The sequence below is a fragment of the Misgurnus anguillicaudatus genome, chromosome 21 (assembly GCF_027580225.2).
Source record: "Misgurnus anguillicaudatus chromosome 21, ASM2758022v2, whole genome shotgun sequence".
Classification (NCBI taxonomy): Eukaryota; Metazoa; Chordata; class Actinopteri; order Cypriniformes; family Cobitidae; genus Misgurnus; species Misgurnus anguillicaudatus.
Window position 1 is genome coordinate 28002412 of NC_073357.2, and position 25870 is coordinate 28028281.

Here is a 25870-nt window from a genome sequence, read left to right on the forward strand (position 1 = left end):
GCTATTTGGAGAGATCCATTTAAAATCACTGTAAAAGTTGATGTAAGCAATGATTAGCGATGCTAGCCCTGGCACAAGTCACGAACCGCGCAGATATGGTAAACATCTCAATGTATGAGCCATGCCGACAGCAACTTGTAAACAGAGCGAAGAACTAGACTTTTGCATGCTCTCTCGTGGACACGTTTAATAGGCGTTCCCTCTCTGGAGCAGGTAGTGTTGCGCAATTGCATTTTTTAAAAAAGTGGACAGGGCAATTATTTTCTAAAATTCGGGAAAATCTTCCGCTATACCTTTGCTAAAGGAGAGTAGTTAGTCGGGTTTTGATCCGACAGGCTGGAATAAAGCAAGTATGTTCATATAGTTGCCCCTCTGTACCCATCAACCTTGGGGTTACACAGAGTTAGACGGACTAATGAATCACTTTACACAGTAACAAGAGTCTGAATGACAAGCTGCCGACTCTTTCTGTGGGCTCGCCCCTCTGCCGGGAAGTGAACACCATAACAGATCTTTCCCATTCGGAGCCAAGTCAGAGAAGCCAGGAGACGACAACAATTAACCAACTACTGCAAGTCATGCTTCGCTCAAAAGCTCCCCTGAAAGACCTCAAACAAATGTCAAAGATTGTAATTCTTACTCTGAAAGAAAAATCTTATTACTGTGCTGAGTGTTTGGAACTGAAATTACTGTTCACTCAACAGTATATGCTGGATCAAATGCAGGTCTCGGATATAACAAACAGTAGGCTTTAAGCTGGGCAAGTAAGTTGTATAATAGATAGCATATGAGAGCTTTAGGTGCTCATATACACACAGTCTTTGTAGTTTGAGGCGTTTCCTCATAAGCAAAGTGGGAGTGATGTGGAATGGCATCATAGGATATATCAGCAGAGCTATTCTCCATCTCATCTTGTTCTTGAACATCAATGCATTGCCAGTCTAGACATTTTTGGGGTCTCAGGAAGAAAACATTTGCTTTTCTGGCCTGCCAAGAAAGATTTTGGTCGAGTGCACACAGTCACAGACATTCATGAGACATTCCTTTTGTTTAGGGGTGTACTGTTACTATTTAAGGATGCCAAAATTGTTGGGTAACCTCATGTAAGTGATAGTGATTTGGAAACCTTACTCTAAGATAATATGATTTCTGAAACAGATGTATTTGACTTGAAATTTAAATAAACAGAGGCAATGTCTGATCCAAAATACTGAGGGGTTGACTGGAATTTCTCTCTCAGTTCTTCCCCCTCTGCCTAGATTGTAGCCAATGTAACTGCCTCTTCTCTCAGTAGGTGGTCACTCTCAAATACAGTAGTACATTGTGGGTTTGCATTTCTGCCTTATAAATCTGATACATTTTATATATATGGTACAGTGACATTTATATTTTATGACATTGGCTGCTACGATCGGTCCGGCGGAGTTATGCAGATTGATCAACCTAAATGCCCTCTCATTGATATAAACTATAGATTTTATAAGAAATGTTTATGTTGAAATCTTTAGGACTTGGCAAATTGGAGCTTAGTATGTTACACTGCTGAGATGTCTTTTGAGGAAATGCAGGAGATTTGAGAAGAAAAATTTGCTCTTCTTTTCAGAAATCCCTCTATGATTTGTTTTGATCCAAATGATGATCTAATAATGTTTGCATCTAACTCTGAGGAGGTGTATGTGGGCCTGCATGCATTAAAGCAACGTGATCTCATCAGAATATGTGTGTATTTTTATGTAAATTGTGGTTGTGTCACATTCCAACCCAGTATCACAAATTCACGTACCTATAGTCACGTAATTTTGTGAGTTTTTCCCCGACACTGACACGTTTTTACACCTTTTTGCGTGAACGTCACGTATTTCTGTTTAAGTGTCACTGTCACGTATTTGTTACTCAACTGTTTTTTCCTATTTTCTTACAATTGTCGCTTTGGTTTAGGGTTAGATTTACATAAATTGACATCCTTAGGTGACAACGGTTTAAAAATCATAAAATATAAAAAATAAATAATGAAAAAAGGTATAAACTAATACTTAAAGTGACATCCTAACGCAAACACCAAATCTAACCCTAAACCAAAGTGACAATTGTAAGAAAATAGGACAAAACAGTTGAGTAACAAATACGTGACAGTGACATGTAAACAGAAATACTTCACGCAAAAAGCCGGAAAAACGTGTCAGTGTCATGGAAAAAACTCACAAAATTACATGACTATAGATACATAATTTCGTGATACAGGGTTGCACAGTCTGTTCATGACACACAAAATGCATTTTCTGCTACGCAGTCTTTTCTCAATAATTACACCCAAACACAACATAAATTCACAATAGATGTTAATTTTATTCATTTGCTGTAATCCACATCTTTAAAATGTATACGATTGTGAGGAACAGATCCAAATTCAGCCCTTAATCCAGCGATCTTGATCCCAGTTCTCATCAGCGACCGTTAACGTCAAATTCATCATATTACACATCAAGAAGCTTTACGACACATTGCTTTACGACAGTGATATCAAATGCTTATTGCCTCTTGCGTGCTATGTCACAGATTTGTGACATTGATGCCTGTCTTTCAGTCGATGTACTTTTGAAATTTTAAATGCGCGCCTTGAGAGAGAGAAGCTGGATTAACGTTTTCGTGGATTAATAACTTTAATACTTCTTTGTACTTAAATACTTCTTTGTCATTTGAACTACTTTTGGTACTGCTTTTGAAATATATTTTTTTGTGATTACACTAGTCTGTCTGTTATGATTTTTATTTCTAATAGTATATGATTTTAATAAACTGTTTTGGGTAGGTTTAGGGGTAGGACTGTATTAGTGGCGTAAAATATCTTTATTGTTACCATGGTTACTAATCAATCCATTACTTTATAATGGATAATGCAGAATATAAAAAGAATACATTACGTATTTTTAATATCTTTAATTTTGTATAAAAAGCTTTTAGTTTTAGAGTAAGGTTTGGGGTAGGGTTAGGATGGTAACAATTTTGTAATAATGTTGCAAATACGTCTACATTGTATGCTTCAGCATCTATTTAAACATACAAAAAGGTATGTTCTATTTTGTGAAGGTTCCGTATGATTACTACATATTAACAAAATGAAACCAGGCTGATTGGAGTTAGTGGTGGTGGAGATTAAGACAGACATTCCCTTTTTCCTGTTCTCTTGACTTATATCCTTATGCCAGTTCCAGAAGCTCACTCTGAAATCACTTATTAATTGACCGAGGCATAGAATTGTCTGCATCTGAAAAGAGGGATGTTGATTATTCAGATTCATACTCAAGGATACAGAGAGTGAAGAAATAAAGTTTTTGCCTGTGTTCGAGCCCCAATTAATTAGACTTATGATAAATCTCTTACTGATCGTCACACTAAGGTGTTGAGAACATGGAATAATCCATACATGGCTCATACATACTCAGGCAACCTCAAATTTGTCTACAGTTGGGAGGTTGTGTGAGCCCGGGTAATGGACGATTCTGAGGGTGGAAAAGATGCTTGCAGGCTATCACTTCCCTCTCATCTTCATTACTGTGGATGAAACTCACCCTGCCCACCAAGTTGTGTAGAATTATATCAAGCTTAGTTGGTACGGCCTACTGTATGTGATTGCAGGTCATCCTGCTGAGCTTGCATATCAGACAGACCTGCTTAAAGACCTGGATCTGGAGAAGAATTAGACACAGAGGAAGAAAAAGATTTGAAGAGCTCAGATGCTTTTTTATCAGACTATTAATGGATGCCAACAAACCAGTGTTCCTGAATACGTGTCGAGAGCATTAAGTTAATATCATAATAACATTTTTGACTGCGGTGCATGGCGTTTCGAGGTTTTTACATCTAAGCTCTTAAATTATTTCTGGCCAAAAATCTTGCCTTCCTTGCCACTAAGCAAATGGCCATTCCACTGACCATCCTATCCAAACAGAATACACCACAACAATGTTTATCCAACCTCCCTCAATTCCCATATGGGGATATTTCTGCCTACGCACAACTACTGGTGATTCAAGAACCAGTAATGCCCAGCAGTTTATCTGCCCCATCTTTGCTCACCTGTTGTTTTTTAGCCTATTCCTGTGCCTCATTGTATATTAGATTCAGTCAAAGTAATGGTTTTTTACAATAGATTACATTAAATCTTTCAGAAGGCAGAACGTTTCTCAGGTTTGCTTTTAGAGGTGATGCATACCAACACAGAATTCTTCTATTGAGTTTTAGCCTTATTACCACAAACTTTCACCTCTTCTTCTTCCTTTATTTCTTTACACCATTCCAGCATCTACAGCCATATTCATGCAAGAACAAGTTAATCCATACACAAGTTTTATTCAGACAACTTGATCCATACACAGGTCAGGGGAGGGACAATTTGGCATATCCAATCTGCCTAACTTGCATGTTTTTGGCCTGTGGGAGGAAACCGGAGGACCTGGAGTAAACCCACGCTGACACAAGGAGAACCAAACTTTTAAAAAGTGCATGGATGTGGCCCTGACTCCTCTACTCCAGGGTATCCGTGAACTGAATTATATTTCTGGGGTAGTATGGGATTTGATCATGATGCAGGCACAGTTGTCTCCTGTATGTATAGATTCAATCCTCGCTGCCATGGGTAGCGTAAGGCTAGGTTAAGATATGTCAGTCTTTCAAGTTCAAAAGATGTTGGGTCTTAGGGCAACCAATGTAATTCCATTAGTTTTACTGCCCTGATTAGCCTGTCATACTTTAAGCTGGTCATGCTTCAAGCCTTCTTTCCTCAACCCGATTTGCTTGAGCAAGTAAATGCCCTGAGCAAGATTTTCTGTGTTGAGTCCATGACCTTGGGACTTACGTCCACCGCTCAGGCCAAAGGCATAAATCCTCCTAGCTTTTGGTCTGCTTTGGTGGCCACACCAGAGGTAAAGAGGTTACCAAACAGTGCCTTTCCCTGGACATGGTTTCAGGTTTCATAGGATCACAGGTCTTTCAGGGTTGACCAAGTCTTGTCTACACTCAACAGTTGTCTATGTCAGTGTTACAAAGCCTTGTTGGGCAGGCACTTTTTCTCAGAGAGGTGGCATTGGTATTGAGTTTCCAACCCTATCTCACGGCGAATTCGTAATAATTCAAACGATTTAACCAAGTGGCTAAATCGTATGAAATCATACGAGCTGGCTCGTACGAAATCGTACGATTAGTTCATCGCATTTAACACAGCCATGTGTTGCAGGGATTTCGTGCTAATTAATACGAATAGATTAAATCGTACTATACCATACGATTTTGTTCATCGCATTCAAGAAGCGTGACCCGTAGCCAGAAAAAACCTCTGGGTGTGCACCTGAAAATCTGCGTGTCACAGGCAGGCAAGATGACCAGAAACGCTGGGGAATTCAGGTGCTGTAAATCCGGTGGACAGGACTCATCTCGTTATAGATCAAGGTAATTTATAAAGATCTTTTAACAAAGGATTGCAATATCAGATAGTTTACATGGTAAGCAAGTTAGTTAATATTTTTAATTAAAAAAAAAAAGGAAAAACGGAATAAAACTAATAGCATACATTATTGTTGTTGCGATGTGTCACGTGACAATCATGACCCGTCGCCATGGACACAAGGGGTCAGATAAAATATTTTTAACTTACGCGTGAAAGGCTTGATTTTAAAAATATATGTATATTCTAAGTAAACAACAACAGCCCTAGTTTAGTAAAAAAAAATATTGAAACTATAAATAAATATTCTGCATCCATTTTAGGTGTGCTACTGTGGGTGGCTCCCGCACACCCGTGGCTACGCCCCTGCTTGACCCAAATCTCGTTCGCACATCATCGCGATATTTATCATCTGCTTACAAACGTCGCCACATCTCGGTGAGTATACCATAAAGTGTCTGTTTGTTCGATATTAAATTCATTATATGTTCTTTTTTAATCCAGATCGGCTTCTAAATGTTCTCTGAGTTGTATTGGTCATCTATATTACATTATTTCTAAAAGCTAGTCACGTTATGTTAGTCACCATTATCATAACGTGACAGATCCTCGATCATTTTATTATATTCATATTTTTGGAATTAACAGTTAACTAACAATGTACTTCTACTGTGGTATTTTGTGTATTTGTGTGTATTTTGTTGTATTTAGTACACAAATCGTACCATGTTTTTACCGCAGTTAGTCTACTTCTACTGTGGTATTTTGTAGTACAGTAACAGCAAACCTTATGCTTTTACCACAGGTGTTCAGCCCTTTCATACATAGTTAAAAACAGTAACACCAACAACATGCTTTTAATACATTTGATGTACAATTCAGAAATGTTTAGACATTCAGATCTTTCTTTTTTGGTCGGTTTTGTTCTGTTGCCGTTTTATTTGTTTATTTATCTTGTTGTATGGTCTTGTGGTGGTGGGCGGATCTTGGGGTTTGTTTTGGATAGTTATAAACATACAGTGTTTAGCAAATAAAGAATTAAAAAAATATCCAAAAATTGTAATTCACAATTTTTTTTGTCTTGCGGTTTCTTCACATACATCTCATACTCCTCCATCTACACGCTCCGCAACATTTACCAACGGCTCTTTTAAGAGCCATCACTTGCAAAAGCTCTCCTACTCACTCACTCTCCAACTCACTCTCCTACTAACTCACTCACTCTCCTACTAACTCACTCACTCTCAAACTCACTCACTCTTCTATAGGGCTGTGTAAAATAATCATCTGTGATTCTTATGCGTGTTTCATCAGTAAAGCCGCTTCCGTGATTAGAAGTAAATCGCCATCAGCTGCTTTCAGATGGAGCGGCATTTATTACACAGAGAAGCTAGGCAAAATTGCATAGATTGTCGGAGTCGGTTTTCCTCGATTTTAAACCCGGTTTTGCCTAGCTTCTCTGTGAACTACGAGTCTGTGTAGTAAATGCCGCTCCATCTGAAAGCAGCTGATGCCGATTTGCTTCTAGTCGCGGAGCCGGCTTTGCTGATGGGGCGCGCATGGGAATCGCAGACGATTATTTTGCACAGCCCTACTCTCCTACGCACACACACACACACACACACACACACACACACACACACACACACACACACACACACACACACACACACACACACACACACACACACACACACACACACACACACACACACACACACACACACACACACACACACTCTCACTCTCCCCCCTCTCTCTGTTTGTCCCTCTTTCAATTTGTTTTGCCTATTTCTCTTTGCATTCTTTCTTTTCTTCAATATGGCATCTTCAGGTTTTGACCAGTTATGCCAGGAAGCTGCAACTATTTCAAAGCATCTTGAAATGAAAGCTGACAATGCTGAACTTGAAGCAGCTACCAGGGAGGCTGAAGAAATTCTACAAATGTTCAATCCTCCACTGGTAAAGTTAATTACATTTCAGTTTTCTTCTTCATTTGGTTAATTTTTTATTTACACTTAAGCTGCTTTAATAAATGCATATTTTTATCTGTTCATAGATTTCCAAGTCCTTACTTTCAATCACTTTTAGCATTTTATTTTAACATGTTTATTTCCAATTTTTTTCAGCTGAAAAAGAAGACCAAACGAGCGATTTCCTGGACTCAACAGACACATTGAACTTTGCACTGCATTTCAAAGGTAATATTGGTTATATAAAATATCCGTATATCCACATAAATGGACTCAGGTCCGTAATAGTGCCAATATACATATATATATATAGTTTTATAAAATTGATTGTTGTCTGTTGTTACATCTGTAGCCAGCTCCTCAGCCGCAACAGCGAGAACCAGAGTTGAGATCAATGTACTGCTGAGAAAAGTGCAAGATCTGTTTAACCAAAATTATAGTAAGCGTATGTTCAAACACTTTTTAAGTCTTGATAACCTAATATACCTTGATGTATCCATGGCGTTATTATCAAATCAATAACTTATTTGTGTCCATCAACCATACGATTATGACACATTACCAAAATTACTATTTACAGCCGATACACTGGCTATTAACAGGATGGGAGAGTCACAATTGTCCGACTGTGTTACAATGTGTAACATGTACATGCTTGTGTTTGCCCGTGTCTTTCAGAGGATGCCGGAGGTACTGGAAGGCTCCCCTAGCAATCCCTGGTAAATCAAGGCATGACAGTTAAAGTTGCAGGACTGCCCAACAGCCTCAAAAAGCCATCATATTATGGAAGGAACCAGTTGGAGGCCATTTTGCAAGCTGCTGAGGAGATTTCATTTGAAATCAGTAAGTGAGATTAACAGTGGTTTTGATTCTCCAGCTGAGTTTCAGCAGATCATTTGGCTCTATGCAAAGTGGGAAAAATAAGTTAACTAAACAATAATACGGGCCTACATGTGAGTCTTTGTATAGTGCAGCACTGGGTGGGTTAAGTTTTGACCCATAATGAGTAAATATTGAAAAGAACAAATGCTGGATTGTTGTTATGCAACCATGGGGTATAATAACCCAGCAGTTGGGTTAAAACAACCCAGCATTGGGTCAATATTAACCCAGTAGTGTGTTCTGTCCAATATTTACCCAACATTTTTTAACCCAGCCATTTTTAGAGTGTGGGCCACTGTATTTCTCCATGTCTCCTCACCCCAACCAATCGAGGCAAATGGCTCCCCATTCTAATCCATGGTTCTGCTCGAGGTTGCTACATATTAAAAGGAAGTTGCCATTGCACTCTCAGAAAAAAAGGTATAAAAGTTGTACCTTTTTGTCACTGGTACACTACCTTTTAAAAAGGTCCTAAAATGAACCATTTAAGTTGAGATATGTACCTATTAGGTACCAGCATGTAGCTTGGCGGTACCAATGTATACCTTTTAGGTACAAAAGTGTACTTCTTGAAAAGGTACTGCCCCGATGTCAACTTTTGTATCTTCATGTACCTTTTTTCTAAGAGTTTGTAGCCTAATAATATAAAGAGTACAGTATGGTCTAGACCTACTCTGTTTGAAAAGTGCTGTGAGGTAACTTTGTTATGAATTGGCACTTTAAATTAAATGTAATTCAATTGAAACAGATTCAGGTTATAGATTCTGTATGTGTCTATGACAGTTTGTAAGGGATGTAACACTATTTCTTAGTTGCAGTTTCCTCATTACAGTGGACACATTTTCTAAAAAGGCACCTCTCCAGAATATCCTATAGCTATTTAGTTGAATTTGACTAGTGATTGTGATGGCCCTTGGCAACAGTTGAATTTTATCTATAAAATAATATTTCTTCATTAATACTGCTGTGTGATGCAGAAAGACCAGTTATTAGTTATGTTTCTAAGTGTTTCTTTTTTTCCCTATACATTGATTAGATGCAGCACAATGCAACTCCACTGACAAAGCAGAAGGAATGTCAGAGGCGATGGACGCAGAAGGTACGCTCAGTTGTTTTTATTTTATCTTTAAATAAATATATAACTTAAACTTAAAAAGCATAGTTTACTGTTATTTACATCTTGCAAAATGGTCTATATGGTTGGTATTCTGATAATTTTACACTTTGAATTGGCTGTTGATATTTAGATGCAAACAATGAATGGTACTGTATCTGTATTTAACCTACAATTTACTAATTAACTATTGACAGTATAAATGTTGACACATTGCATTATGAATTTTTTATATAGATTCAAATGTTGTATTAAGAAAGTTGTTATTATGTTTTATGTTCTTTAGGTACAGAGCTGGAAGAAAATTCCTCAGAAACAGACACTACTGTAGCTATCGTGATGACTGCAGATTAAGGTATCTTTTCAAATTGTGGTGATTTTTATGTCCCATTGTGAATAATAAGTTCTTCCTTATAGTAGACCAGGCCAAGTAGACCTGGTTTGGAGGCAGCAACATGTATAAAAACAGGTAGTTTCAACAGATAACAATACTTTAACAAGAACAGATATTGGAACAGAACCATAGACCAAAACATTTAATAAGGGAAACAATCCACTACACAGTGACACATCGTGACACATCAGCCTCCAAATTTTTCATTTAGGATCTAACAGCATTAAACTAGATTCACTTTGTAAGTCTTTCAAGGGGCAGTTTCCAGGCAGAACATGCAGAATACATAAACAGAGTTCTGTACATACATTTGGGACCTAATGTATAAAAACATCTTAAAGGGTGTTGTCCAGGACATTGTCTTAAATTACAAATATATAATAGAAGGATAGAAGGTGAGGACACCAACAATTGCTTTTAAAATGATGATGTTCCCGTGTACAAGCCTATGAATGGCTAGAACAGGCCAACCTACGACTGTATGAGTTATGTATTACAGTTAGTTATGCTAAAGTGGTGGTGAGATTTTCTAAATTGATGATTCTTCTGAATCATGTTTGATTTACATACATTTCTGAAATGGAAAACCCAGAGTTTCCTTGTTTCCGCTTTCTGAAAGGAATTCTTCTTTGTTGACCTGCTTGTATCTTATGATTGAGCGTCAGCAATACCCACATTTTAATTTGGCAATAGTTACAAATGAATAAACTGCCTTTGAAATGTTACTTAAAATATGCTCATGAGTATTAATTCAACTAACTGGCTTGACTTTAATATATTTGTTTTGATAGATGGAGGCAATTTGTGCTGTTTCTGCCGCGTCCTTTCGATGACAGGAAGAAGAATGCTTCAAAGAAGTGGCGTTCATGGTCACAGTGCACAGGGTGCCAATCATGGTCACACACTGCATGTGGTTTTAAAAAAACATGTGCCTTAAATGCCAGTGTCAACACACCATGCAAAACAGCCTATAGCGCTGCATCAGTGATAGGAAACATGCTAGTTACACAAGATGTTTTATGTTTGAACTTTGAGCTGTTTTTACTTTGTTCATGACCCAATTCCTGCAAACACACACATTTTTTTTTATGTATTAGGTGCAATTTAATCTTTTTCATGCTAATTTCTTGTAATGATTACACTTATAATAAAACAGATTTTTCATTCACTCTAATTTTTATTTATTGTTGTCATTTGTTGCCACCATAAGTGTGGTCCCTTTACCTGGGACATGTGGGGACCAATTAATATCTATTGTACTGAATTTAGGCCACAGGTTGTAAATGATAAGTAGCCCATTGTTTCATCTTTTATCAATGGTTCGGTATGGTTGGGTGTTGGCAAGGACCTCACCATACTTTTCAATACAGTGAGTCAAAGTTCGATTTCATGTTATGATTAAATACTTTACATAACTTTCACTTCTTTCTCGCAGTCTTGCTGTCACTGAGGGGTATTTGGCAAATTGGATATCGAAAAGTTGGTTTATGTCAGAGCAGTAGTGATACTTGTGGATACTTTGATGTACAACTAAACAGTACAATTTAAACAACTTTAAATATAATAATAATAAATTTAATTTATAATGCACTTTATATTTAGAAAAATCTCAAAGTGCTACAGGATAATAATAAATAAGAGACAATAAAACAAGAAGGACAATGGTTGCTATAAACGATGATGGGGATGATAATGTTATGTGTATCTGCTTTATCAAAGTAATTTTCCTCCATCATACAGATAAAGTTGAAGCAAATCTCTATTACCACATATAATGTTATGAATGAACCATCATGACAGAAATATATATTTATATATTAATTGAAAGTAATACAAAAAAATTGTGACCAGAAACACATCATGGTTTAAAAAACTGGCTATGCTCAGTTGTAAGGAATTTTTTGGAATGATTAAGTAATTTCACATTTTGTGTTAAAATTAGAGTGACAACACAAGTAACAAAATGTGGTGTTCCAATAATAAAACTGATTGTGTTGTTTTAACACATTTTTTAAAGTGTATTTATTACTCTATGCTATAGCATTCATAAACAAAGTTTTAAATAATATATACTGTATACTACACTTTACTATAGTATGGGTATTTACTATAAATTACTTTAGTACTTTTATGTGGGCAGAATTTTTATGACTGGACACACCTGATCCACATACATTCATGGTATAGTTTGCATACTGCTCAGGCCTGTCTTTCTGCTTAGAAAGAAGGAACATGAAACAATACATAGGCTTCCTATACTGTACACATAGCTGAAGCATTCAGTTTCTCAAAGTGACAGGTTTGGAAGGAGGGAAATTGTACTCTAACTAAATAGGCCTGTTTACAATTTTTAGTTGAGCTCAAAAGAAAACATTTAAACAAAAATAAATAGGCTACAAAAGATGCAAGAGAGCATACATTATGTAGCAAACATTGTGTATAATGTTTGCTAATCTGGGTTTTGACAACCAATAGGCCTAATAATCATCTACTAGCCTACAATCGGAGACGACTACCCATCAGACTATGGTCTCTTTTATTAATGGTATGTTTTTAATTATCATAGCAGCATTAACATAAATAGATAGTCGATGCATATAAGCCCAAACAGAAATGCACAGTTTGTGTGTGTGGCCAACATCAGGTATTCATCAAGGTGTGGGGTCTGTTTACACAGCCAGAAACAAACAAACAAACAAACAGCTTTATTTTATCTAACCCTAACCTTATTGAGCTTTCAAAGTGCTCTCTGACACTACACCTGAGATGGCTTGTTTGTGTACTTGAAATGAGAACATGAAAAGTTTATTGTAGAGCTAAGCCAAATACATCGTTAGAAAGGTCTTGACCTGCAGAATAACATATGTCAGTATAAAGAATCCACATGGCACATGCTTTGAAATACGGACCTTTAAAGCATCACCTTTGTGCATTTTTGAAGGCTTATAATTAGGCAACAAAAGGGGCTATAGACATGGGACAAACTCTTAATGAGAGCTCTTGACCTCAGTTATAATGTCAATATAGTCAACAACTTGTCACTCTATCAAATATGGTTAAAATTTATTTAAACCTATTTAACAATTAAATATTTAAAATCTGATTGTATAAGTGTGTTAACAATCCCCCTAAACACCTTACTGTACTCTCAACTCACTATTTACAACCTCCAATTATAAGAAAAACACAAATGTTTTAAAAAACTACAATTCCCTACATGTGTGCAATGCAGCTTGATACAAATCAGCACTAAAATTGTAGTTTTTCTGGTTTGTAAAGTAGGGCTGTAAAAACATATATCTACTGAATATATAAACACCTAGTTCAGACAAACTATTAATTATGCTGCATCTAGATGATCTACGTTAAGAAAATGTAAAAAAGTTGTTTTTTAAAGATATTTAAGCAGAAACAGTGTTTTTTGCTAGATGGGATACAGCTACGCCATTTAGGGTTAAGTTTGGGATAGAATTCGGATGTAAACAGCAGATCTGTCTAGATGTGATACAACTTGTCTTAAATCGCGTGAAATGTTTGGTTTAGGGTTAGGTTATGGGGATAGGATTAGGATAATAACAGCGCTCATCCGCGAGATTTTGCTGTTGCTGTATCCCCTCTAGCCACAACGCCGGAAACAGCAGAACACGCAAACCCCGCCTTCAACACAATGCACTTCTGTAACCTTCTGCTACCAAAAAACTAATTTCTCAAAATCGAATTAGAAATTGTTCAAAATGATTATATCGTTGAGTTATCAAGTTTTTGTTTTCTGTAGGAAATGTTGAATGTCATTTAAAAAGAAAACACGTCATGCAAGCTACGTGGTTTCAGTAATGGCACCCTTATAGCAACCACCATAGCAACGAACTAACTATATAATACTAAATATAATGGGAAGAAAAAAGTATTAATCCACATCAACTTAGTTCGGGAGAATGTCAAGCCAATATAATGGTTATGTAAGAACATACTGTATGTGACAGTCTGTTTTGTGGATTATGACTGTAAAATCATTGTGTAAGTCATTTATTAAGTTAATCACTATTCATTCATCTCTAAAGTGTGCTGTGACAATAGCTGAAATCATGGCTATAACTCATTGTGGAAAACATTTTATTTTTTACAAACTTTTACAGTATTTGTTTCAAAGGATTCAAGATTCAATACTTTGCCATTTCAACTTAGCTCACAAAAACAAAACACCTTACACACATTGACCACATTTTTACATTACAGTAAATAAGTAACATCACAATGGTAAACACACAATTTTGTCCTCACACAGACTATTGTGAATATGTGTGCTTAAAAACAGTACCTACGTTTAATAATAAATCAGATCTAGTAAAGCATCATGTTTGAACAAGTAAGGCGAACATTATATTACACCACCATAAAGGTTTCTATGATATGCTGCAACATATACTATACATTTTACATCATTCTTTTTACCGAATACAATATCAGACTAGAAATTTAAAAAAAATCTGTAGTGCTAGTTATCCACATTGTCATCATTATCACTCTTATCATTGTATACCAGTGTCTGTATGCTTGGCATGGGGAGGGCCGGACACAAGTGGGGGTTGTCTGCAGGAACAAAGTCTGATACATGTGGGTGAAACATCACAATGGCTTGATGTAGTTTTCTTTCCAGCTGTTGGAAGCGTTGAATGAGAGCAGCTTTTGCATATATGAGTCTTCATATGTAAGGCATCAATCCCTTTAGACTCCTCGAAACATCATCTTCTTCAATCTAGAAGACAAAAGAAAACAAAATGCTATGTTATGTTACCAGGTGGTTTCTAATATGATTTGCAGGTAGTTAGTTTGTCAGATGGTTACTAGAGTGACTGCTGTGTGGTTACTAGGGTAAAGTAATTATACTTACAGTGTTATCAAAGCAGAAGTAGACATGCCAAGAGGGATTACATGATTCCTGAAAATCAATTGTCGCAGGTAAGAAGCTCATCTGCGGTGACTATTGAATGCTGTCTCAGTCTATTGTTGGAGCTGGCTACCTGCTTGGAGAATCTAATGGCAATGCCCTGCCCATCTGAAGCAAAGCTAGGAAACAAGCATGCAGAAAAATTAATGTATTAGTTTGTATTATAGTCCTTTTTAAGTTCAAACCTAATGTCATATTGTATCTACTTATCCACTTATAGCACTATACCTGGATATATTCTTCTCTGGTGGAGGACGACTGCTCTCTCCCTTGATTCAGTTCTAGCCTTGCAGTTGGACTCTGAGCTCATGGTCCACATCTTTAAGGGTAGACTGGAAGTTTGAATCAGACTCTTGCCATCTTCTCCCAATACGGTAGTTTTTCTCAATGTTCAGCAGAGTCCTCAATTCTAATATCTACACATTACAAAAAGTACAGCACAAAAGTTCAGTAGCTAGCAAGCAGAAAGCATTACCGTGGTACACATGACCAAACATATGTTACAAGTAAGGCATTGGTGGTAATAGATTACTAATTACACCACATGAAGATTTGCAATAATGCTGCAATATTTTAATTTATAACCACTGGTGACAGTTTCCTTCAAAACTATACCATTTCTATAATCACACGTTGAAGCACATCAGCAAGGCACTTAAAGGAAAACACCACTGTTTTTCAATATTTTACTACAGGGCTATTCAGATCTTACCCTGGAGGGCCAGAGCATTGCATAGTTAAGCTCCAACCCTGATCAAACACACCTGAGCAGGCTAATCAAGGTCTTCATGATCACTAGAAAATCACAGGTGGTTAATGGTACATAAACTCTGTAGTGCTCCAGCCCTCCAGGGTAAGATTTGAATAGCCCTGTTTTACTATGTTCTTACCTCAACTTATACAAATTAATACATACCTATCTTTTTTCAATGCGTGCACTTTTAATCTTTGAACAGCGCTTTGTGAATGTATTAGCGTTTAGCCTAGCCCCATTCATATGGCTCCAAACAGGGATGAATTTAGAAGCCAACAAACACTTCCAGGTATTTAGACGAGCAAGTATAGTGGCACAAAATAAAACTTTTGTTTGGAGCCATAGGAATGAATGGGGCCAGGCCAAATGCCAACACACTCACGAAGTGCTTAACAAAGACTAAAAGTGCATGCATTGAATAAAGATAGGTATGTATTAATTCATCTAAGTTATGCTAAGAACATAGTAAAATATTGAAAAACGGTGGTGTTTTACGTCTGTAATTACCAAAGTCTTACATAAAAACATTAAACTCTTACTTGAACTTGTAGAACTGAATCAGTCTGATGATGTAGTCCCTTTTCCATCTACAGACAGTGTCTGAAGAAAAGACCACATTACTACCACTCTAATAAAGTAATTCATTTCATGTTACTTCTGTTTCTTTGTTAATAGTATTCATGACATTCTTACAGTATTTAAGACTTTAACTTCAGTTCCTTACTTATTGGTTTCTGTTGGGCTAGCTTTTTTCCATCTCTCCATGTCTCCTTCAGAAATCAACACTATACAACAACAATAACAGAAAACAAGACACACATCAATCCTAAATACTCTAGTGCAAAATGCACTTATAAATGGAATGTAATATTCTCCCATCTACAACTAATTGTTACCTGCTTCTTATGTGCATTGTTTACCTGGTGCCTCTCTGATGACATGAGATATCTTCTTGAGCAATATTTTCTCTGCTTTGTCTACTCTTTGCAGGAGCTGCACCTCTGAAAAGACAGTTTAATCTACTTATAGTATGCTTGCCATTTTGTGTGTGATCGACTTCACTCCAGAAAATATAAAAATGTATAAACAGTGAACCATCAGCACAGAATTTTCAATGGTTATACAGCAGTAGGCACACCTAGGTCAGTTGATTTCCTCCGTCCATAATGCAAAAGGGCATCAGTCAGTAGGTCAAGGCGATGAGATGGACTCTGGCAAATCTTTGGAGGAAAGACCACAGCCTTTCCATTCCTTCCCCGTCTGTGAGCCCAAACCCATCAAGCCATCTGGTACTGTACTTGATCTATGATTAAAGCAAAGTGGTAAAATATCACATACTGTACACTGACACGAAGCATGATCCTACTGCTTATAGTGATCTTAAGGTATTTTATCTTTTAATTTGTAAAAATAGCAAAGCTGTTCTTTTTATTACTTTATATTAATGTAATTATTATACAAATTAGGTAATCTGCATAAAAAGAAACAAAGGAAACCAATTTGGTTATAACAATCCTCTGCTTCTAGTGATTAGTTTGACCCAGACAGATTTGAGATAAATGGTTTCCACTGGATTGTCTTACACATTGCATCTCTGAAACAAGTTTAGACAAATGTCAGGTTGGAAAAATTAGATTAAAGATTATTTTTAGGCATTTCTGGCTAATTTCAGCTTTGCAGTGCATAGACAAGAAAATGTGAGACCAAACAGGGAGTGAATGATGTGTGTGTGTTACATGTCCTGATATCCCTATAAAGTCAATGAATTACCTGGCAGGGCCATTTGTGTCCATAAACATGAAATGCTGGTAAGTCTAAGGAGATGTTGTGTGGTATGCCCTCCCCTGATTTCTGATTGAACACAGTATGACATAATTTTGAGTTAAAGGTCTTTTCTCAAAACAATAATTCAGATTTACACAGAAAAAAGGGTACTTACCTGCAAATGTGAGGCAACAACACAGGCAATGTCTAAGACTACTCGCAGGTGTATTTTCTTGTCCTCACATCTTTGTAGTAGTGCATCAGTGACATACAGGGGATAGGCTAATCTATTTCAACACAAAAATGTGAATGATAAAACACTTTATACTGAAGAAAAGTGAAAAATAATTATACAATCTCCAGCATCACATTCAATACCTAAATACTCAATAAGGGCACTCAGAATAATTCTAAACATTTTTCATGTTTTCTTATATAAGTGAATATTATAAAATTGCTGAAAAGTTTCACAATTATATTTGGTGACTAAAAAATTTAATAAAATATGGCTTATGTTAGGGTCATGCTATTTTAGGCATTTTATGAATAGCTAGAATCAAACAGGGGAATTATCATTCATATATATAAACACAAACTTTGGTAGATTTACCATGTTAATAACTGTGGAAATGCATCATCACAGTCTGTGAAAAAAGACCATTATAATACAAAGAGCTTTTAAATTGGTAAATGCATGTGTACAAATAAATACCTCTTACAACAGCCTCATAAAGTCTCTGCATGACTGGTACTGAGTGATGCCTCTGAACGTTGACGTTTTTAATGAAAACTTTTGTGAAGCGATGCTGGCCTCTCTGTGTGGTAATAAAGAGCATTGGAGAGAAGTCCAGTAATTCCATCTTACGAAGCTGAGAAGAGAGAACAAAATGTTTTAAACAAGAGTACACAGTCAAATGATAACCTATGCTCTTATCCACCTATACTTAAATAAATATTTGTTTTTTTTGTTTACTGAACTGAATTGTAGTTTTAATAATTATAATAAATAAAAAATATATATATTTTATAAATGAAACTTACAAGCAAGTCCACACAGTTCATAATTTTGTTAGAATTGGCATGTTTTTTTTATTTGGCTGCCCACTGATCATCAAATTTTACTTTTGGGGCTTTCAAGTTTTTCTTTTGTATAATCTTTACTTCACAATATTTGCAGGTTTTGGAGGCACCGCCAATTTCTTTGTAGCGCTACACTGGCGTGTTCTGGATCCAGGTGCCTTGTGTGTGTCAGTGTGTGAGTGAGTGAGTTGGAGAGTGAGTGAGTGAGTGGGAGATATTTTTTTAATTCTTTATTTACTAAACATTGTATGTGTATAACTATTTACAACAAACCCCAAGATCCGCCCACTATCATAAGACTATATAATAAGATAAATAAATAAATAAAATGGCAATATAATAAAACTGACCAAAAAAAGAAAGATCTGAATGTCTAAACATTTTTGAATTGTACATCAAAAGTATTAAAAGCATGGTGTTGTTGTTACTGTTTTTTTACTATGTATGAAAGGGCTGAACTACTGTGCATAATGTTTGCTGTTACTGTACTACAAAATACCACATTATAAGTAGACTAACTGCGGTAAAAACATGGTACGATTTGTGTACTACTACTAAATACAACAAAATACACACAAATACACAAAATACCACAGTAGAAGTACATTGGTAGTTAACTGTTAATTCCAAAAATATGAATATAATAAAATGATCGAGGATCTGTCACGTTATGATAACTGTGACTAACATAACGTGACTAGCTTTTAGAAATAATGTAATATAGACAGGGCTCTCAAGTGTCACGCATTGAGCGTGACAGTCACTCATTTCGGTCTTTTGTCACGCACTCCCGCCACACATTGTATTTCTCACGCAGAAAAACTATTTATAATATATTTAATATATGCCGCAGCGCACAAAAGTTATCTGGTCGCACCGCTCTCACTATGGAAACCGGCAGGAATCAAGCGCGTATCCCCTAGAGCCTGCCACTTATCAGCCAATCAAAAAAAAAAGAAATAGGCTACACAATAGCCAATCAGAAAATAGCACTATTGTATCTGGGTAAGATTTAACGCAACAACCAATGAAAGGCGGCATGCTGCGTCAAGTTTCGTCTCCTCCCCTGATCTGAGTCAGCAGCATGGATTTAGCGCGTTTATCAATCCGCAGGGGGCCGAGCAGAGCGAACATCAGTAGTACAAGGTGTGTGCAGGGCGGACTGGCCATGTTGACCTGGCGGCTGTTCTGACCCGCCGTGCAGTCATCTCAGGTTGACATGTGAAAGAGAGAGAGAGACAGACGCAGCGAGATGCTGCAAAATCAATCACAGAAATATTCTCCAGGAAGGGAGCAGGTCAGTCACCAGTAAAAGCACGCGTCTATATATTGCTTATCAACGTAACAGGTTTTAAACAAAGTCATGTGCTGGCGTGATGCATTGCTTTACAGTTGTTGTACTGAACGCATCAGGCAGATCATTTCATGCAGCGAAACACCAGGTGATTGTGAAGTGTATCCTTTTATAAAACTAGTTTTTTTGTGTGGAAAAACTGGATCAAACGTGCAAATTGAGCTTTTAATGGGCATTTCACCTTATATTTGCAGTAAAATAACTTTTTTAAAATCTAATAATATAATTAAATTATAGCTTATTAAATATGTTTGTTTCATTTCATTTAAAATATTAATATTTTAACATCTGAACTCCTTCCTTTTAAAAAGTGTAAGGCACCTGTGTATTTGTCTTTGGTATGGTAGTATAATGTGTATTCCTAGTAAGTTTTTGAGGGTTCAACATGGTATTTTTAATATTAGCTTGGCTTGGTTTACCTATCTTAACATTTTAAACAATACTAAAACGTATCAACAAGTAAAGTAAAATAAAACAACAAGTAAAAGAAAAACGTTTTGATTAAACTATATCAGAAAGTAGTAAGTACCCATCCAGATAGTTTTATCCATTGTGGTAGCCCTTGCTTATAAAAAGGTTGGAGACCCCTGACCTACAGTATAGACATAGGGGCTGTTTCCCAAACAGGGCTTAAGTCTTGTTCAAGACTAAAATGCCTGTTTGAGTTTTAGTTCTTAACTAAAAGTAGCTTGCACTAACATATCTTAAAATACATCAGTCACTTTGTTTTGTCTCAAGATGCACACCTGTAATATTTTTGTGCTTGTAAAAACTACATAAACATCATAATATAACTAAGGCCTTGTCCTGGCTTAATCTAAACCCTGTCCTGAAAACCAAATCATACTGCATCTTGACAACTCAGTATTAAGGTAGATCACTTGTTGGTCATTCCCCTTTTCTATATTTTAGATCTGTATAATTCCCAGATTAACACAGTGGCTATTAACTAATAATATTAACCTATAAGATTAGCAAATCCGGTTTATGTTTACATTTATGTGAACACACACATTTATCTTATTTTCTGGTTAAAAGTTTATTTTGTCAAAAAAAATCCTTGGCTAAGGTTTCTATGTGAGCATAGAAATGCAAACAGTAAAATGATGTGTTTGTACTGGAAATGTGTACGTGTATTTACACAGTGAATAATGAATCAGGAAGTCTTCATTGTAAAAAAATCTCCATTCCCAAATGAAAATTAGTCCCATTTATGACACACAGGGAATACAATGGAATAGTGGATTGCAATAAGGTTAGTAGTATACAACCTAATAGTTAAATAATATTTGGGGTGGTGGGGGGGGTATTTGGAGGGGTGTCACTCTTGCCTGTCTTCAAAACTTGAGAGCCCTGTATAGATGACCAATACAACTCAGAGAACATTTAGAAGCCGATCTGGATTAAAAAAAGAACATATAATGAATTTAATATCGAACAAACAGACACTTTATGGTATACTCACCGAGATGTGGCGACGTTTGTAAACAGATGATAAATATCGCGATGATGTGCGAACGAGATTTGGGTCACGGCAGGGGCGTAGCCACGGGTGTGCGGGAGCCACCCACAGTAGCACACCTAAAATGGATGCAGAATATTTATTTATAGTTTCAATATTTTTTTTACTAAACTAGGGCTGTTGTTGTGTACTTAGAATATATATATATATATTTAAAATCAACCCTTTCACGCGTAAGTTAAAAATATTTTATCTGACCCCTTGTGTCCATGGCGACGGGTCATGATTGTCACGTGACACACCGCAACAACAATAATGTATGCTATTAGTTTTATTCCGTTTTTCCTTTTTTTTAAATTAAAAATATTAACTAACTTGCTTACCATGTAAACTATCTGATATTGCAATCCTTTGTTTAAAGATCTTTATAAATGACCTTGATCTATAACGAGATGAGTCCTGTCCACCGGATTTACAGCACCTGAATTCCCCAGCGTTTCTGGTCATCTTGCCTGCCTGTGACACGCAGATTTTCAGTTTTTTTCTGGCTACGGGTCACGCTTCTTGAATGCGATGAACAAAATCGTATGGTATAGTACGATTTAATCTATTCGTATTAATTAGCACGAAATCCCTGCAACACAGGGCTGTGTTAAATGCGATGAACTAATCGTACGATTTCGTACGAGCCAGCTCGTATGATTTCATACGATTTAGCCACTTGGTTAAATCGTTTGAATTATTACGAATTCGCCGTGAGATAGGGTTGGAGTTTCCCAAAGAATTAATGCCATGACACAGCATTGAGTTATTCCCTCAAAAGATAATGCCTCAGGTTACGTTTGTAACCTAGTTCCCTGAAAAATGAATGAGATTGTGCTTTGCTCTGACACACATTGGACATGTTTGTGCATTTTCCATTGGACAGTTAGAATCTGGGGATTCTTCTGGGTTCAGATCCTGGTTTGGCAGGAGGCTTCCATACCTTCAACTCCATGACGCAGTGTCTCATTCTCTTCTTACAGAACTGGGTTACATATGTAGCCTGAAACATTTGTGGATCATTCACCTCTTAAGATTGGCACAAGTTCTGATCAGTAAATAAATGGTTCAATAGTTTGGAAACAGCCCACTGGAAAAACAGACCCAATTTCTTTTTGATTGGTATTAGAGCGTCTCAGATCGGTCATCCTGTGGTGTGGGCTACGAGTTTATTTGCTTTCCTCAGATTAAAATATTTGAAATAACTGTGTACTGTGCCATTCTGCTCTCCATTCCTACTCTCTATTTCACAAGCCTGGCTAAGTTGTTCCCCAGAGGCTGAATATGCAATAGATCCAACCAACTGTCAGGTGCTGACAGCAATTTCAAATGTCCTGAGATCTTTTTCCACATCACTTATTTTACCTTTCAAATTTTTTCTTCTGCTTTTCCTTTTGAGTACTTCTCATCACATAATCCATGAGGAGAGAGAATCCCCTGAATGCTTCTCTCTCAATGAGGGGTAGAGGACTCTCTCACTAAATGCACTCCGACCATGGCTACAGTACAAAAAGCCAGATAAAAGTAAATGAATGTGGTTTTCCAGAATATTCCATCTGCCCATAATGTTAGTGTTTGACTTCTGTTGAATCCATCACACACAGAAAAATTAAAATGAAATACTAGAAGATGAAGTTTCCGACACATCTTAGTGGGACAAAGCTAAAATGATTAAATGAATAATTGCCCATTCTTAATGAACCAAAACATTTCACTAGGCATAGCAGACTCTTGTTGAATTAGCTTTTATATTCTGTTGAGAATTCTAGCAAAACTTTTTTGTAAATCTGACAAGCACATCCAGGCTTTGCCAGTTGAGTTGTCTAGGTGCCTTACTGTCCTTTCACACCACCACCGGCGAGAGTGTCAATAAAAGCTCTGGCTATCCTACCAACGACGCTAAAGAAAAGGCATAGTGGACGGTCTGATGCTCGAATGGATTCTCTGGAATCCTCTCAAGAGGAGGTTTCCACCTTCCGATTGTTTGCCCCAGAATGTTTCAGGCCTATCTGGACCATAGGTGAGTCACTGTAGAGAGATGCAGGAAGAAAGTGCTGTCCTGAGACAAACGTCTCCTTAATGCTGAACACATGGCCAGAAGCAGTGCTCGTCTGCAGACATTTGGCCTGGAATTCTCTCCACTCAATTTCCTTTGTTGGCTCCTGAATTTTAAACACATAAAAACAATAATGAAACAATACCAGTATGGTTATAAATATGTCTGCCGCCTCGGTGTGAATTTTAATGCAGCTGACCTGTCATGATTAGCACATTTAAATACCATAATTCCAGTCCAAAATGACCCTGATTCCACAAACTGGTGCAAATAAACATAGTAGTATTAGTTTGAGAGCCAGTTAACACAAGATGTGTTCAAATACAACTTAACCCATCTCAGTGCAATGAAAGTAAAAATGTCTGAAAGCGGGTTGATCATCCCCTATGAAAATTGACCATGCTTTTACTACAGTTAAAACGAAAAAAAAAGCGAAAAAAAAGTTACTATAGTCAAATGGTTCCTACAAAAAACATGGTTAAACCATGTTGGCTTAGGATAATGTTTTTGTAATAGCTTGCTTCTCTGTGACTGTGTCACCTTTTCATCCTCTTTGTAGTTATTATTGGAAAAGCAATGCAAGATGATTTTCTATTTAAAGAAGCCCTTCTGATTGCCAACCTACATAAACTTATTTCCTGTTATTGAGACATGTCGTGGTCCATAGAGCATGAGTATTCAGCAGTCCTCCAGATTTGTCACTTCCCTCAAATATGACACATGTTTAATATTGTTCAATTACTAATTGTAATGTGAAATAATCATTTTCATATTTAGTTAGGTCTCATACCATTGTGCAATGCATTTTCCAGTTTATATTATTAGTTTATTACTCCAGAGAACTCGTAGATCTACGACGATTTTCTAGTGCTACTTAAGTTATGAAACTTTTGGGAAATGCAGCCCTATCTGATGGTACAGTATGTGTAAGCAAAGATTAGGTTTACTGTATTGCCACATACTAAGACAGAACACTACAGCTATTTAGAGAAAACCTTTGTTTAATGACATCACTGAGTTCACTGGTATTTTGGAGGAAACCTCTGTTAAATGACATCATGGAGTTCACTGGTATTTTGGTGCTGATGTGTGTGTTATCTTACAGGTAAAAATTTGTAAATGGTAACTTACTGGTAAAATGACAGAAGCCATTGCTTGTGTAAACAGCACATGTGTTTATTTACTGGAAAAGTAGTTCATTTTACTGTGATTTACCAGTATTATGGTGTGAAAAGGGCAATTGCGTTGTTTAGTTCACCTGGTCATCAAACGCCCATGACGCTTTTGCATTGCATAGTACCCCATGGTTTGGTTTGGGTCAGGTGAGGTCAGCTCACCTCACTTTGGCTTGGTTAGCTTTTCCATCGAATTTAGTAACACTTCAGAGTGGGAGGGATTATAGGCGTGTCGTTATATTTGCCCTGCCTACTGCTGTGACATCATGTGAGAGCGTCATTGTACATCCCCATAAATTCACATATTTCTCAGTCCGCCACAAAATTAAAATTGACCACCACAAATAGATGTTTGCACTTTATCGCGTTTATCACTACCTCTGTCTTACATGACAGTTTCTGTACAAACACCTGCGGCATCGGTCAACGCGCTCCGCTGAGCCTCATTTAAGAATCTAAGCCTATATGCAAATGTGCGCATCACGAATGTGCAGCCAAAAACTGCAAGTCTAGAAAAAAACTGTTATGGTGTTCCTGATTCACAACCTGTGGATGTTTTTCATCACTAAAAGGGAGTTTGGGAACTTATTGCAAAGCACAGATGACAACAGGTTTACTCGATACAGCGCAAGCTAGCATGAAGGTAAAGCTAATCTTTTACATTATAGAGATGATGCTTGTAGTGACGATTCTCTCTTAGACCAATCAGTGATCTACAGTGTTTTCGCGTCATGTTTTGGTATGCAATGGAAAAGTGCCATTAAATTCCAGCCAACTTGGTTGTTGTTAGTGTTGAAGATCAAAGCTGATGTTCCTTCGTCCAGAACATCTAGAAGGAATGCAGAGATCTAAAACAAAGACGTTGGGGTCAACAGACTCGAACGACAGATAAAGTTGTGTGTCATCTGCATAGTAATGGAAAGCTTTCTTTCATAGCATTTGTCATGCTTTTGAAATTAATTGTTCAACGGGAAATGAGAACATGTTATTGGGTAATGGGCTTACTGTTCCAATTTCAGTTTAGGTTTTGTACAGTAGGCCAGTTAACATTTAGTAAACCATGTCCTTATGGTCCTTTTTTGTTCTAGGCCCTCCCCAAACTGCAACTGAATTGGAAACACAAAATGCTTAATTACTGTATGGAATTTATATATATATATATATATACTGCTGGAATAGCCAAACCCATTCATTAGAAGGGAGTGTCCACATACCTCTGGCCATATTGTAGAGATATGTCTATCAACGATATGTCTGTAAGATTTTTGTCTATCAACAAATCCTATAAATTGTACAGCATCTACTATAGTCTATAGTCACTGTGCATAAGAATGCGCGCGTGTGCACACACACATACACGCCACAAACTTAGAGGAACTTATAAAAACACAATCTCTGCCAGCCTTTCTTTCTTAATGTCATTATAAATTCT

At 36.8% G+C, this 25870-nt stretch overlaps 1 long non-coding RNA gene across 8 annotated transcripts; it reads right to left on the reverse strand.

The window, feature by feature from the left end:
* Positions 1 to 13565: 13565 nt before the first annotated feature.
* LOC129421579 (uncharacterized) lies at positions 13566 to 21942 on the reverse strand. 8 transcript variants are annotated; one of them, XR_012360449.1, is made up of 12 exons: positions 21602 to 21942; positions 21169 to 21284; positions 17982 to 18138; positions 17445 to 17556; positions 17276 to 17356; positions 16644 to 16808; positions 16426 to 16506; positions 16230 to 16290; positions 16045 to 16105; positions 14980 to 15167; positions 14695 to 14870; positions 13567 to 14559 (listed from the first exon to the last, which is right to left on the reverse strand). It is a non-coding gene; the product is annotated as an uncharacterized lncRNA (long non-coding RNA). The 8 variants fall into 8 exon arrangements; XR_012360451.1 differs by lacking the exon at positions 21602 to 21942 and having other exon boundaries at positions 13566 to 14559; positions 17880 to 18138; positions 21169 to 21563; XR_012360455.1 differs by lacking the exon at positions 21602 to 21942 and having other exon boundaries at positions 13566 to 14559; positions 14980 to 15160; positions 16402 to 16506; positions 21169 to 21559.
* Between the last annotated feature and the right edge of the window lie 3928 nt (positions 21943 to 25870).